Source organism: Lepidochelys olivacea (assembly GCF_965140295.1).
Source record: "Lepidochelys olivacea isolate rLepOli2 genome assembly, chromosome: 4".
In the NCBI taxonomy this organism is placed as follows: domain Eukaryota; kingdom Metazoa; phylum Chordata; order Testudines; family Cheloniidae; genus Lepidochelys; species Lepidochelys olivacea.
This window is the reverse complement of record NC_140414.1, coordinates 45,843,525-45,860,394: the sequence shown is the minus strand read 5'-3', so window position 1 is coordinate 45,860,394 and position 16,870 is coordinate 45,843,525. Positions and strand designations below refer to the sequence as shown.

At 41.1% G+C, this 16,870-nt stretch overlaps 1 long non-coding RNA gene across 2 annotated transcripts in view; it reads right to left on the bottom strand.

The window, feature by feature from the left end:
* Nucleotides 1–16,870, bottom strand: part of LOC311519941 — a 202,270-nt gene that overhangs the window by 20,897 nt on the left and 164,503 nt on the right. The window lies entirely within an intron of this gene.

The window sequence follows — 16,870 nt, the reverse complement described above, 5'->3', positions numbered from 1 at the left end:
ATTTGACTTGGTACTACACAATAATTTGATTAAACAAACTAGAATGACACAAAGTTAACTTGGCACACATTAAATGGATTAAACTGTCTAGCTGATAGGTCTCAAAATGTATTTGTAAATGGGTTCTAAAGGAATTATTTTGGTGAAGTTCTGTGGCCTGTGTTATACAGGAGGTCAGACTAGATCAGTGGTTCCCAAACTGGGGTTCGTAAAATGTTACAGGGGGTTCTTGGGGAAAAATTCCCTAATGGCGGACAGAGCTGTCCCTAGGGACCCCGACAGGACTGGGCCAGCAGCCAGGAGCCCCTGGACTTCCAAGAGCTAAGCAGATCAAAGCAAGCATATCTATCACACTGAGGAGATTTAAACTTCAAGACTCCTTATAAGAAATGGAAAGGGAGGTGGATATTTTTTGCTGTTTTTAAAATTAAATAGACAGCTAGTATCGTTTTAAAAATTATTATGAAGAACAACTTTAAGCTTTGTTGTAACGTGCGTCGTTTGCCTGGACTGTTTGAGACCTGAATGCTTGTGTAGGAGGAACTCTTTGAGTTGGCTTCTTAAATACCTTCATGCTGTTTCACTTCTGATATTCCTTGATGAAACATAGGAGCCTTGTCTTATAACAGGCTTATTCAAAGTGATACAAGCTACGAAAGTGAAATCTTGGAAGAGTGTTGCCATTTTCATGTAATAAAAATACTGTAATGATAAATAATTAGTGTGTAATAAGCATGTCATAAAAACAAATTGTATATTTCCAAGATCACTGCTTTTATAATTTATACTCGGGTAAAGGAGAAAATCCCTGGAAATATTCATTTTTAGGAGGGGGGTTCTCAAGACTTGACATTTTAGTGAAAGAGGTTCACAGGTTGTTAAAGTTTGGGACCAATGGACTAGATGATCTCAAGGGTCTCTTCTGGCCTTAGAGTCTATGAATCTATGCATTTACTCATGGGCAAAAATGTTTGCAGAGCAGGTGCTGAGTCAGTACAGAACCAATGCCTGTCTTTGAAGCTGCAGGTAATTCTATTAGAAGAGCTGCTATGTTCTGTCCAAGAAGCAGTTGTATTTCACTGGTTTGGGGGGTAATGTGACCTATATTACAGTGTTCACAATACTGAACTGTATACTCGATATAAACTCAGTATAGAGCACAATTATAAACCCTGTTTCTAGTTGGCCATAACTTCTTAAAAAAACGGTTCTTTCAGAATAAAATGAACTTTCCATTGATTGTCTGATACCAGATATGGTTTGGGTTTTTTTTAATCTAAAGAAAATTCCCTTCAACCAATTTTAAGTAACAGGAGAGTGAAATATGCCATTTTACGTCTATTGTTCCCTGCTCCCCCTCCAGCCACCCCCCGCCGTGTGCACATGCTTTTTTGGCGGTGTGGGGAGGCTCTTTGATAGTTCAATGAGCAAAACAAAAATATTAATTTGTTGATATGATTCATGTGTCTTGAGTCAGACACAGCCAACTCTTCCAAAACAAAACATCAGTGACAGGAGACAAATAATCATATGTGAGGGGAAAAAATTAGATATTTGCAATGTTTCCTGTAGTATGTAACTTTCTTCATATCTTAGCCTTCCATTTTTTCTCTTTGTTCTCCACTGCAAAGTCCATCCCAATGTAAACTGATGAACTCTTGCTAAGAAACCCATCTTGCAGAAAACGCCTCCTCTTTTATATGGCACACTTGGAGAAGCTTATATTTTTCCCCAAACATTTTCCTGCTGTCTGATGTAGTTTACAGTCCACTTAACAGGTAACATTCTGAAAAACAGTCACGAGAACGCATACCTCATTGTGAGGAGGATTTCTTCAGAGTCGAGCGCAATTTCTTGACAAATACAGCATACCTATGCCTGAATCTAAAATACGCTGCCACCACCACATTTCACCTGATTACATGGCTTAGCAATGACTATATAGTCCAGCACACTGGACTGGCTCTTGACAGAATAATGTTTGTGAGCCAGAGCAAACCACCAAATACCAGTGGAATGTTGCAATAAAGTCAGTCAGTATTTATAAAGTCTTTTAAACTAGAACTCCCAGGTATGGCTACAACTGACAGCTGAAGGTCCATTTAGGAATATCATCTCAATGTAGACTAGGCACAGTAGAACACTGAATCTCAAATTACAGAAGCCAGAGCTCTAAAACAATATTTGAACCCACACTGGATTATTGAACTTCAGCAATGAAGGGCTGAAACCTGCCCTCTGACTGTGTGCAAACACAAGAGCCCTCTTTGAATAAGATGCCATGCAGTAGCAGAGAGCAGCAATAAATGGTGAACTTTTCCTTCTTTAATACACCACATTAACATAAGAAACAAATATAAAGCCTTGGATACAAGTTCCTTTTCCTCTTTTTGTCTTCTCAGGGAAGAACCATTTGCCTTTTCAGTTGATCAGAATGTTTCTCCTTGTTTAGGATGTTTTTTTAAAATAAAGCTTGAGACACCTATTCCAATGCTCAGATCATAACACTGATAACCAAAGATTAATGTAACATTTCTTTCAGACCTCAAGATCATTTACATAATCATAAATTATGGCATCAATTCTGCAAATTGTACATGCTTATTTTATGTACTGTGAATAGTCCTAGTAAAGTAAGTTAAGCAGAATAGTGGCCTACATACATAGAAACAAAAAATTAAGTTTGCAATTTTAAAACGTGACTCAGAATATTATGTTCCCAGAGTAATACAATTAATTCTCTCATCTGTGACACATATTTTGTATATTAAACTATTACTATATATCCAAATATACCTATATAGTGTACACATGAGGTTACTTACCCTATCCTTTTTCTTCCTTGTGTGTAGAAATTCATGACATAAATTAAATACATTTAATGCATTTAAAACTTATTCTTTACAGAATAATAAGATTTTGCTTGTGCATATTAATGTGAGTATTTTATGCTCCGACAGCTTTGGAACATTCACCTCATTGGAAGGATTAGGATAAGGGAGAGGTGAGTTCACAGCTCTGCTGTTGCTAATGTTAGATGGAATGTATTTTTGCAAGAAAAAAACGTTAGTCTGATGCCACCCGTAGAAAGGCTGTAATTTTTGGCTTTCACAGAAGTCTGGTGTCGTCCTACATTAAGAGCAATGCAGTCACACAGCTCCAAAGGAAACTCCAGGAAACACTGCCTCTGCAGGAGACATAATGCCTCTCAGACCTTCCCAAAGCACATGGGGATGACAGCATGCACAATCCCCTTTGGCTGGCCGCCTCTGATAGATGGAGCTAGGGGGAAGGGATGTACCATTAGCGATGAAAAGGATTGTAAGTTGTGTGTCAGATGGAAGCTTCAGCGCAGCCCAGCACTGCCTTTTTGGCCAAGAATAGTTCAGAATTTGACTAAGACACTGTAGCTAATTATACTTATCAAGCCAATTTTTAATTGACTCAAACCCTTATGAATGTTTGCTGAAAAAAGTTGGTTTTAACACCACAATATCAAAAATGTTAACAGGTGAATTGACCCTAGATTTTGAGGTGCCCCATGTGAAGTAACATGCCACATCCAGCTTCCCCTACCTCCTCGATACCGCCCCTACCCCAAAAAACCCTCTCCATCTGCCTTCTCCCTAGCCTTTTTGTCCCAGATAACCTGTTTCTGAGGCTCTTCAGCTTCTAGTGACCCATAAAATGGAATAGTTGCAAGTTTGAGCACAAGAAAAAGTTTCTAAAGACTAGGCCCAGTTGGATAATTCAACTGCTCCTTTGGTCTAATGGTGCCAGAGTCAGATAGGGCCACAAACAAAGAATCAGATGTGGTGCTTTGGCTTGCAGTTTGGACATTTGTATGTGCTGTGGTACCTCTAGAAGGAGGGGGCATATGGGATTGCACAGATCACATAAACCATAAGGCTGTTACTGATCAGTAGTCCCTCTTGAATTAAAAACATACCAATTCAAATTTTAATCAGTGAATACTGTTCTTAATTTCACCTAATTGTTCAAATAGATGTATTCCTAGTGTATTTGTAATACAGATATATATTTTTAAAGCCTATTATTTCCGAATTAGGCCTTTATTATCTTTGTAAGCTGGGACTGAAGTTAGTTGATCTTTTAATATCACATAAATAAGGAACAAAATGGATATACTGCTTCACAGCAAGGAACGTGGTGCATAAAGCTTTCACTGACACTTTCACTCTGTTCTATTTGTTCTGCTCAAGTGACATTTATATTTCAGGCTACTAAGTCGCTGCTTAACCTTAGCTATGTCTCCAGTTACACAAGAAATGAGATCAGAGGCCTTGTGTGACTGCACTCTGTCATCACCCTCCAACGACGAAAGAAACCAGGAGGAAACAACAACCCAGAATGGCACAGATAGAGAGACCAGATGCTCCGTTTCTGACTGAGGTAGGAGGAAAAGCATTTCTGAACTTCCTTTACTCTATGTGGCATAAGGTTAGTTACCCCAGAATGATACAGACAGCAAGATAGGGAAATAAAAGCAAACAAAACCTATGTTATTTATTTATTTATTTTTTGCTGGTGGTGGAAGCAAATGTTTTGTTTGGTTGGTTTTTTTTAATGGTAACTTGTTTTAATGCTCTTTTTTTTTTTTTTAAGTGGCTTTCCAGAGAGTGGTGCAAAATGCTTTGACTGACAAACCTTGATCTAAACTAACTGCCAGAGAGAGTGCAGCAGGGGTTTTATGGATATGAAACGTTCCAATAGAAGAAAAGGAGTACTTGTGGCACCTTAGAGACTAACCAATTTATTTGAGCATGAGCTTTCGTGAGCTACAGCTCACTTCATCGGATGCTGTAGCTCACGAAAGCTTATGCTCAAATAAATTGGTTAGTCTCTAAGGTGCCACAAGTACTCCTTTTCTTTTTGCGAATACAGACTAACACGGCTGTTACTCTGATTCCAATAGAAGGGATTTTTTAAGTTGAAACCTTCAGTGCATTTCCTAAGAGTCTGGCTCTTTTTATTATTTTAAAGAGGTGCACAGTGATCAATAACAACCAAAGGAATCAACTAAGTTTTGAAAAGATTCTAATTGCTGGAGGTTTAAGTGTCTCATTGTAAGCTGAATAGGATGGCATGAAAGCAATGTGACTTGGTACAATTCAACAAATGCTCTGTACAGACCAATTGAAACTGCATCATCTAAGGAAACTATCTGTGTGCCTATGATTCTTTTCCACCCCCCTCCACACACTGTCTCTCACTCACTCTCTCTCTCACGCTTACAATAGAAACAAAAAACTTTGCCCAGGCCATTTCTGAAGGAGAATTGTCTCGCTGGAGTTAATGACCCTGAGTTATGCCTCAAGCCATCAACTCCTTCCAACAGGTTGTTAATCTTCAGGAAATACCCTGAGCTTAGTCATTATTGTTTAATTGAAATGAAGAGTAAGAGATAGAAGAACTGTCATCTAGGTTTCTGAAAATAATGTTAAATCCGGGTTCTAATCCTACAAGCATTCAGAGCAGCATTCAGACAAAGAGCATTGTCATTGCAGTAACCTATAAAGCAAGACACCTTTTCCTGACGAGGTGTAAACCCCAATTAAGCAAAAGCATGCATTTAAGTCTATTCATGGAAGATAAGCAGAAGGTTAAGTGTTTTGCTGAATAGGGATGCAGAGTTGAATTGGGGGAGGGCGGTATGTCTACACTACAGATGCTACTGTAGCATTGTTATACACTGTAGTGCTGTAGTGTAGACGCACACTAAAGCAACAGAGGGTTTTTCCATCACTGAAGTAACACTCTCTCTGGGCGATGGTAGCTCAGTCAAAGGAAGCATGGTTCTATTGATCTAGTCTTGTCAACAGGAACTGGTCATTTAGGTGGCTATAGTTTTGGCGCTCAGGGACTCTGAATTTTTCACACCTCTGAGCACCGAAACTATTTCAATTGTTTTAAGTTTAGGCCAGGCCTTAAATCTGATCTCTCACCAGAGTAAATTGGAAGTAATACCCTTTAAGTCAACAGTCACAGCAATGTAAGAAAAAGGACTTTCACTCTATCAGTATGATTTCTGCACATTATAGCTGCCAAAGGAGAATCAAGATAATTGCATTTAAAAAAACAAAACCCACAAAAACATTGTAAGATAGTAGTAATCAAGCAAAATTGAGGTTCCGAGCATGGACTCTTGTATAAGGCATTTGACTGAGTCAATATTCTATTCCTGGCTCTGCCAGTGACCTGTGTGTGACCTTGGGCAAGTCACTTCACTTTTGTGTCCCTCTTTCCCATCTCACCTTTCATCTTCTCTATTTAGACTGCAAGCTCTTCAGGACAGGAACCTTTTCACTATCTGTTTATACAGTGCCTAGCACACTGGGGCCCTGATCTTGGTTGGTGTCTCCAGGTGTAACTAATACAAATAATTGTTGATAGTAATAATAATTAGTAACTTGGAGGAAATGCTCCTATTATTAACTAGAGGGAGGGACTTGATTGTTGAAAATACAGTTGAGGGCTATTCATTTAAATTGGCCACTAATCCCCAGGAAATGCCCTTTCTTGGGGTTGTTGCTGTTGTTCACTGGAGAGGAAAATAACTGTTCTATATGGACTTCTATTTAATAGATTATGCAGTTTTCTGTTGGCTTAGAATTAATACCCCATAAATGCTACCAAAAAAAGTATTAAAAAAGAAGTTTGTCTTCTTTCTCATTAAACATACTTGCTCTGAAAAATATGATTTAATTTTATAAATGTTTTGTTGCATTGTGCTCAGAATGTAAGCTCTTTGGAGCAGGGACCATACCTTGGTATGTTTCTGCACTATGCCTAGCACAAAGGGCCCCCAGGAACCATAGGCTATAAATAATGATGATAACATTCCTCTCTTTCGATATGTTGAATAGTGGAAGAAGCGTCCATTCAGTTGGCCAAACAATGTTTTACTGGAGGGAGTTTGTTTTAATTTGTGTTCCTCCTCAAACAGGGCATTTCACAAAAAGGGGACCATTAATAAAAAGGGGTCTTATTATTCTTTTATGAAGGCAAAGACTGTAAGCCCTTAAATCCACAGACTCAGTTCCAGTTTAACAGCTGTTTAAACAAAACTGGGAAGAAGTACTGCAACAGATAGTGCTGCTGCAGGATTATAGGCCTTCACTGGTGTGTTGTCAAGGTTAACCCTTTGGTGGCCACTTCTATTAGCATCACATCTTCACATATTCTTTAACATATTATACCTGCCAGATTAAGAGTCTGTCATGTATCATCTTGCAAATCAATGGAATCCAAAATTCTTTCACCAAATAAACGCTTATTAGTAGATCTTCTAGGCTTGAAAGCCCATTTATCTTTACCTAATATGACATGTACAGGGCAAGAGCTAACTTTTCCAGCCAGGTCATTTATGCTGTGATAAAACACGGACATTTCTTTGTTTGCATCTGTGGATGACATGTTCATTTTCACAACAGACAGACTGAATGTTGTTAGGAACTACTTCATAAGAGGAAAAGAATAAGTAGGTTGGAATTAAATGTGAGTTCAGAGAAGATGCCCTGATACTGAAGGAGAAGAGTTTTTCAGTTATAGATAACTCTGTGTTTTTTGTGTCCCCTCACCTAGAGTTGAGTTGTAAATATCATAGGATAATAGAATCTGAGATTGGAAAGATCTGTCTGATGATTGAGCCCAAATCCCAGCAAGTGCATGATGGAGGTGGTATTAGTAATTAAACTTTTGCTATACTTGATCTTACCCAACGGACTATCAAAGAATTTTCTGTGAAAGCTACACCAATCAACTAAACTGTTAGGTGCACTGTACCATTCCCAGGTACAATGAGTCACATATGTAATGTTACTGCTGCATGATAGGGTAGAGGTGTATTTAATTCACATTTCTAGAAGCTGATATAATGCGGTCCGCGGGAACCAAAAAATCTTACCGCATTATATCGAACTTGCTTTGGCCCCCCTGCTCCTTGTCCCCTGACTGCTCCCTCCAGAGACCCCCCCCATCCCTAATCACCCCCAGGACCCCACCCCCACCCAACTGCCCTGCTCCCTGTCCCCTGACTGCCCCGACCCCTAGCCACACTCCCGTCCCCTGACAGGCATTCACTGGCAGCGGCAGGAAGCGGAGCGATGCAGCCCCAGCCCACTCCACTGAGTCAGCTCCCAGCTGTGGCGCTCCGCTTCCCGCCACCGGTGAGGGTGGGGAGGTTGAGGAAAGGATGCCCCTGCACTCACCAGCAGCGGGAAGCGGAGCACCACGGCTGGGAGCTGGCGGAGTGGAGCAGGCTGGAGCTGGGCTGCTCTGCTTCTGCTAGTGAATGCAGGGGGATCCCTTCCCCCAAACCCCCTCCCCCGAGCAACACAGCTGGGGCCGGGGTGAGGGAAGGGGAGCGGGGTGCTCCTGGCCCCCTGCTAATTACCTGGGCCACTCTGGGCCTGCGGGGCCCCCAAAAGTGCCCCCTACAGCTCCTGCATCCCAGACCCTGGGGTGGGGGGAGGCCTGCTTAACCACATTGTATGCGAATCCGTGTTATATCAGGTCCCGTTATATCGGGGTAGAGGTGTATTAATTTCAACAAAACCAAATAACTGATGTTTTCCCTGAAAGAAATCTTACAATCTGCCTTGAGTAAGGGGAAGTGTGTCATTACACTCTGTCCTGGAGCAGAGCAGGGATACAATTTGTCACTCTTTGACTCAGAGTCCAATTTGCTCCTCCTCTCCTCTTGCTCCAGGCAGGAAGTAAACTATGCAAGCCCTCTTCCTGGCGTAGCTTATTTCCCCATCTGTACTGGCCAGCCCATGGAGCGGGGGAACAGATCAAAGCATCTGTCCACTTCTCATCCCGTTGTGTGGACTGGGGAGTCAGGGCTTGGGAGCAGTTACTTTCTCCCCCTGCACTGCTCCTTGTAATATGGGTGGCAAAGTAAAAGGGCCTCCTTAAACCGCATGTAGCCAGGTTGATTGCTTACAAGGATATTTATCAAAGAAGGAGAGAATATCTACCTCCCCAGTCCTAAATAAATTACTGGCCCTTAAAACTTAGGATTTGCCTGTGATTTCTCCTCTTGGTAAAATGCTTAGCTTAATATAGCATTTCTCATGTTGAAACATTTGCTAATTAATCCAAATTAAAATGCAATAACAAACATGAATGCAGCTGGGAAGAAAACAGCTGATAAATATTACCAGTTTGCCATTGGAAGGCAGAATTTTCCCATGTTCTTTAACCATTAAGGGCAGATTGAGAACTCCTTATTCCTTTTGGTGGGCTCCTACTGAAGAATGCATGATGTGAAGCAACAATGACTTTATTGCCTCTGCAAGCGGTGATCGAAGCGGGGAGGGGAGGGCAATGGGCTTACAGGGAAGTTGAGTGAACCAAGGGGGCGGGTTTTCATCAAGGAGAAACAAACAGAACTGTCACACCGTAGCCTGGTCAGCCATGAAACTGGTTTTCAAAGCTTCTCTGATGTGCAAAGGGCCCTGCTGTGCTCTTCTAATCGCCCTGGTGTCTGGCTGCGCGTAAGCAGCCAGGCAATTTGCATCAACCTCCCACCCCGCCATAAATGTCTCCCCCTTACTCTCACAGATATTGTGGAGCGCACAGCAAGCAGTAAGAACAGTGGGAATATTGGTTTCGCTGCGGTCTAAGCGAGTCAGTAAACTGCACCAGCGCACCTTTAAACATCCAAATGCACATTCTACCACCATTCTGCACTTGCTCAGCCTGTAGTTGAACAGCTCCTGACTACTGTCCAGGGTGCCTGTGTACGGCTTCATGAGCCATGGCATTAAGGGGTTAGCTGCGTCCCCAAGGATAACTATAGGCATTTCAACATCCCCAACGGTTATTTTCTGGTCTGGAAAGTAAGTCCCTTGCTGCAGCAGTTCATACAGACCAGAGTTCCTAAAGATGCGAGCATCATGTACTTTTCCCGGCCATCCCACGCTGATGATGGTGAAATGTCCTTTGTGATCCACCAGTGCTTGCAGCACCATTGAAAAGTACCCCTTGCGGTTTACGTACTGGCTGCCAAGGTGATCCAGTCCCAAGATAGGGATATGCATTCCATCTGTCACCCCACCACAGTTAGGGAATCCCATTGTAGCAAAGTCATCCACTATGACCTGCACATTTCCCAGAGTCACTACCTTTGATAGCAGCAGCTCAGTGATTGCATTGGCTACTTGGATCACAGCAGCCCCCACAGTAGATTTGCCCACTCCAAATTGATTCCCGACTGACCGGTAGCTGTCTGGCGTTGCAAGCTTCCACAGGGCTATTGCCATTCACTTGTGAACTGTAAGGGCGGCTCCCATCTTGGTATTCTTGCGCTTCAGGGCAGGGGAAAACAAGTCACAAAGTTCCATGAAAGTGCCCTTACACATGCGAAAGTTTCTCAGCCACTGGGAATCATCCCAGATCTGCAACGCTATGCAATCCCACCAGTCTGTGCTTGTTTCCCAAGGCCAGAATTGGTGTCTCATGACATGAGCCTGTCCCATTGCCACCAGGATGTCCAAATTACCAGAGCCTGTGCTTTGAGAGAAGACTGTGTCCAAGTCCTCATCACTCTCGTCACCGCACTGCCGTCGCCTCCTCGCCTGCTTTTGCAGGTTCTGGTTCTGCACATACTGCAAGATAATGCGCAAGATGTTTACAATGCTCATAACTGCCGCGGTGATCTGAGAGGGCTCCATGCTTGACGTGGTGTGGCGTCTGCAGGAGACCAGAGTTGCAGGGGAAGTGGTGATTGGATGACCAGTTTTGCAGACCTACTGCACCGTCTGCTCCCAGGACACAACAGCTGAGTGGGCTGCACGCTTGCCGTGGTATAGCGAGACAAGAGCAGCCGAGCAGAGTTGCGGCGGATGACAACGATCATATAGAGGACCTGCAAGACCACCAGCAGAGTGGCAGCAGAAGCGGTCGTTCGATGACGACGGTTTGCAGACCTACTGCACCGTCTGCTGAAAGCAATATGGCGCCCACACGGAAAAAAGACGCAAAATTGTCTGCCATTGCTTTCACGGAGGGAGGGACGACTGACGACATGTACCCAAAACCACCCACAACTATGTTTTTGCCCCATCAGGCATTGGGAGCTCAACCCAGAATTCCAATGGAGACTGCGGGAACTGTGGGATAGCTACCCACAGTACAATGCTCTGAAAGTCGACGCTAGCCTCGGTACTGTGGATGCACTCCGCCAGCTTAATGCGCTTAGTGGGGACACACACAATCGACTGTATAAAATCACTTTCTAAAAAATCGACGTCTATAAATTTGACCTAATTTCGTAGTGTAGACATACCTATTGAGTCTATGCTCATGAGTCGGTGCTTACTGTACTAAAGGCTCTACAATCCACACTAAGAAGGAAAGATCTACTGGAGAACTGAAAATGAACTTGTTTCCTAATAGACTGACTTTCATAGTTCATGCTCATCTCTTTTGTGAGCATAAAAGCCAAGGCCAGCATTAAATTTTGTTCCTAATAACAAGTTTCTTCTAGTTGATTCTGCAGTTTCCTAAATTAGAGCCCCAGCTGGGTCTGGTCAGGATATGGGCAACAGTCATATCCACAAGGATGTGGTTCATCTAGCCAGGGTTCATCTCTCCATCAATGGAGCATAAATATTTGGATGTTTTGCTTCAAAAGATCTCTTCAGAGAGAGAAAAACAACCTTTACAGGCATTTACTCCAAAAGAATTTAGAGCCCACATAGTTAGTGTGCTCCAAACGGCTGTGGTGTTAGCCTTTTTCTAAAAGCAGATCCTTGCTAGATAAAGCAGCTGGTTTAACTACTCTTTCTCCACCCAGTATCCCTCATGACATGACTTTGAGAAGAGCCAGACAAAAAGAACAACAAAAAAATGTACGTTTTCTGAAATCCAAATAAAATGGATCACAAATCAGTCCTTGGGTCTTTATTGTATTTCAGACTTGTAATAGGTGTATCCACAGCTGTTCTAGATTTTGGTAATATGTTTGTAGACATACTGAGCGTATAGTCTGAGAATCACAAAAATCATATTCTCATTCTCATCTCACACTGGTTTAACTCCACTGACCTCAAAAAATAAAAATGTTTAATACGTTCACATAGAGAGAGAGACACACACAGTAGCAAAGAGCTTTTCTCAAATTCAGAATTTTTAAATGTTGAGTGTTAAAACTAAATCTGCCTATATCCCTTTGGAAGATGGAAACCCTGCCTACACATGAGGCTGGTTTTTTTGGTCTGATTGTCATTTTATATTTGTTTTAGTCGAGTGGGGCACAACTGACTAAAGTTAGAAGGGCCCTTTCCAATTAAGATGCATTGAATAACCTATAGGGAGAAACAACACAGCTCCAATTGTGTGGGATAGGTGGAGCTGAACATCTAGTGTATGAGTAAAATTTTCGTAGTACTGAAGTCTATTTGCAAAAGTGAACTTAGGCATTCAAGGCCAGATTTTGGAATTTGCAGCCCCAGTGGGCTCTGTGCCACCCATGGTCCCTACGGAGTGCGCGAGGCTAGTTAAACACCAAAGAAAGGGATTTTCAGAAGCCAGCCAGCTCTCTCATGCTCATTCATTTCCCTCTGTCCCTTGCAGTCTTTTGTGCAGGTACTGTGCTATTCTCCCCCAGCACCAATTATGGCCTGCCTCTGACAGATATCAGGTCTTAGGTGTACTCACAGCATACCTAGACCTAGAAACAGGTGTTCCCAGCCTCGAGAGCCTGCAGGGCTTCAGCTAGGGCTGCTAGCAGCTTCTTAACGTGGCAGGTGGCAATAGGGCACAGGCTGCTTTTGTAAATACTGACCAGCAAAAACTTAGGTGCCCCAGAGACTTGGGAACCTAGGAGAGGTTAGTGGCATCTGAGCTGTGGCTTTGAAAATGTCAGTGGCAACTACATGGTAGACTTAGGCACGTATCTGCCCCTTTAGAGCACCTTTAAAAATCTGTCCCCTAATTCCCATTGAAATCAATAGGATTTACAGCCAGATTTTAAAGGTATTTAGTCACCTAAAGATGCAGGTTGGTCCTTGGTATGTTTTTTCAAAAAGCACTCAAGCACCAAACGCTCACTGATGATCACTGACACTTAGGCTTCTTAGTGCCTGAGTCACTCAAAATGAGACATAGGTCTCGCAATGCCTAGCACCGCAATGATTCAATACTGTTAACAATCTAAGTGTTAAGTACTTCTGAAAATTTTACCCACTCTATTTAAAACCTACCAGCAAACAGTGTAGGATACCCCAGAGGAGAAACAAACTTCTCCAGTTCAAGCTTTGACTTGGGGAAACTGTTCTACCAACAGATTGGATCGTTTCAAAGAAGAAATCAAGAGGATGACCACACTTCTGTACATTTTTAAAGTTACATCTAGGGCTGGTAGTTAATAGTGACTTTGCAGTTGAAATCAATGCACAAATGTGAGACGAAAACTGTGGTCATTGCCTGTGGAACTGGAGGAGATCAGTGTCATAGATTTCAGAACAAATGAAAAACTGGGACTACATTTGGAAATGGACTTTCTATTTTCAACACATGGCAAGTTTGTGACTTTGAGCAAACACAATAGCAACAAGTTTTCCACAGTACGTGGTCAGTTCTGCTTTAAATAATGTCAAATCATTAAGTACATAGAGCACATGCTGTAATGCTCTTTACCTTTTTTCCCCTGGTATATTTTGTCTATTCCACGTGCACCAGTTTACCTGTGTTTCTGCCCTCTTGTGGATTTGAAATGTAATATATACTGTAGATTTATATTTATTGGATTTAAGTATCTGTAAGCATTTTATGGTTGTCTAATTTTCATTATGTAGAGAAAAGAAAATGAAATTAGGGTGCGCTGTGGCTCTGCTGGATTTATTTGCCTAAAATACTATTTACTCTCTTTTTTTAAAAAAAAAAACACTTGAAAGACACAGATTAGTAAAAATTGACTTAATTCATCAGAATCTTCAAATGTGGTCTTCATTTCTGATCCTGCCTATTCTCACACAGTTGCTCTTCCACTTTTGACTGCTTCAGGAAGCCAGAAGTAAAAACAAGGATGAGATGTATGAAATATCGCATACTTATTCTGAGGCTCATAAAGCCCTGGGAAACTTTTTTAAGGTCACTAAGAGATCAGAGCCTTCCACAACCCTCACATATAATATATAATCTGTATCTTGAAGCTTGCTGCATGTGCAGAAGAAGAAAGCTTCAAAGCTGGATACCAAGAGATTAGTCCCTGTACTAGCAAGAGCCAACAGGATCAGGCCTATGTCAAGCCACAAGGTGGAATTCTGAAAATGATGCCAGGAAATCTGAAACCCAGGTTTGAATATTAAAAACAGCATCAGTACAATGTGTGGCTGTTCTTAGTCATTCAAAATATCTTGGCCATGTTTATTTTATTTCTCTGTATGTTAAACATATAGATAGTCCTGTGTAATGCTGTGCAAAATTATAACTTAAAAAAAGCCATGGTCCCTGCCCCATAGCATTCACCGTCAAAGGTCCAGACCCTTCAGGAAGAATCATGTGGGTGGACCCCTGAGCATCGACAGAGCCCCATTGACTTCAGTGGAGCTCTGCATGGTTGCAGTTGTCCACTCCTGTGGTTCGGTTCCCCTGTCAAGGTCAGGACCTAAATTAGACATGAAGGTAAGAGATAATGGAAGCAAATAAGAGAAAGAAGAGTGAGGTATAAAACAAACAACCCATATATTGTGATGCTTTTAAGCAGAGATTAAGGTAGGGAATGGAAGTCAGCAATAGAGAGCTAGGGGATATTATATATATTTTTCTCTGTACCTAGTGTTTATTATTCACAATCCCACACTATCCAAGATGCTGATGACACCTTTTGGGATATATAATATCAACATTATATAGACTGTGTCCTGTTTTCTGGAGCAGAGGCAGACAGCAGTCTTCCAAAGGGCCTAGTAAACTCTTGTTACAAATCCTTACTAACAGATGGTTTTGACGAATTCGCTGGTATTTTAGATGATGATTGTGGTTAAGCATTTAAATCCCATTGATTTTCAATGGGACTTAGGCACTTAAGTCAACTAGGCTATTGTTAATTGCTCTTTGAATGCACTAACCCATGAAGAACAACTGTCCAATGGCCATTTCTCAGTTTTAAAATGAGTCTGAGTTTACATGGACAGTGAGTCCAATTTTTATAGCTTTTTTATAAAAAAGAAATAAATATATGAAAGTTCAGTGTTAGATTATTAACTTCAATGGACTGTATTCTCCTTTTGTTTACACCAGTGTAAATCAAAACTTATGCCAAAGAGCTAGTGTACTATATGTTTAGTGAAAATGTGAGCAGAATCAGGCCCTCTGGTTTAAAACAGTCACATGTTAATGCATAATGAAGTCTTCAAAATACGTTACATCACTAAATTAAAAAAATAATAAAGTTCTTCAGAATCTCCTACATGCAAATCCCATTGCTTTCAATGTTGTTTATTTTCATTCCTGTTTATACAATGTGCACATTGAAAAATGCTATGTATATCTAGGTTGCACAGAAGCTTAGTTTCGTTAGTATTCACCACTGAGAGATACCGATGTCCTAGAATCGCTTCTCTCTGCCCCATCCCTCTCTTTTCAACATTCAGCAAGATCTTATTTATCAAGTTCTTGACAAACTGCTACAGTCTGACATTAGGATCAAAACTGGTGATTGTTCACTGTCTTTAAGCTCCATTTATTGTCAGTAATGGCTGTTTAGGATCATTTGGGTCTATAAATAAAAATCTTAAGTGCTGCTGTGCAGATGTTGTTGTTTCCCCTTTTTTATAGATCTCTAGCTACCCAAAGCTGTTCATTGGCCATGATGTACAAGCAGCTATCCTAAGCTTGTTTTTCAATTCATAAACCATAGTTCTGCGTCCTTTTCAACTTTAGTGATTTTTGGGGTAAGACTTGAAATATCACTTCATTAATATATGTTTTATTAAATGATTGCTAGATTCTACTGCATGCTTCCATGTGTTATGTTGTTCAACATACTGGGGATAAATTTTTAACAGATGAAGCTATAACCAACTGTAATACAGATTATCAAAACATGTAATATTAATGCAATGCACATCATATGCCAGATTAATACTTGAATTTAAGGTTAGTATAAAGTAAACTGTAAACTTCCATATTGTTTAATCAGTTACGCTAATCAAATATTCATAAATGGAACCATACCAGGAAATGTCACTGAATTCTCATTGTGCCAGTTTTCAAAACAGCACCTGCCTTATGAGTGGAGAGCACATTTGTTTGTAGTTAGCTGACTGACAAATGAAAAAGCCAGAAGGTTTGGCAGCAGAATCAAAGACTTCAGACTGTAATTAGTTTTTATGTACTCAATGTATTTTTACTAAATTTGCTAATTTTAACATGAGGCTGGGTGGCCTCAAGGAACAAACACCAAACTGGGAGCCTTGTTTTAACTGAGTTCTAATCTGGGCTCTGCCACTGATACACTGGGTGGCCTTGGGCAAATCACTTAATCTCTGCCTCACTTTCCTCACTTGCTCTAGGGTCAAGAGCACACACTCAGAAATTATGAGACTGGCTAACAAGACAAAAGACTTTGGTTTCTTTTTATTTGCCCTCTGGGCAATGAGCCTTTAGGCTTTGTGTTTTTGATCTTTTTTTTTTTACCAAACGTGAGGGATAGAAATTGACTTTAAAAAAAGAAAGAAAGCTGAGATTCTCACATAATTACACGGGGCTTTAAGCCTGAGACTTGACTATAAAGGCTAAATATTCTGATGATTTCTGATTACAATGGTTATAACTATATCACCTCATAGTATAATATCGTAGGTCCTACTGTTATGCTGCTTTCTAAACATGGGCC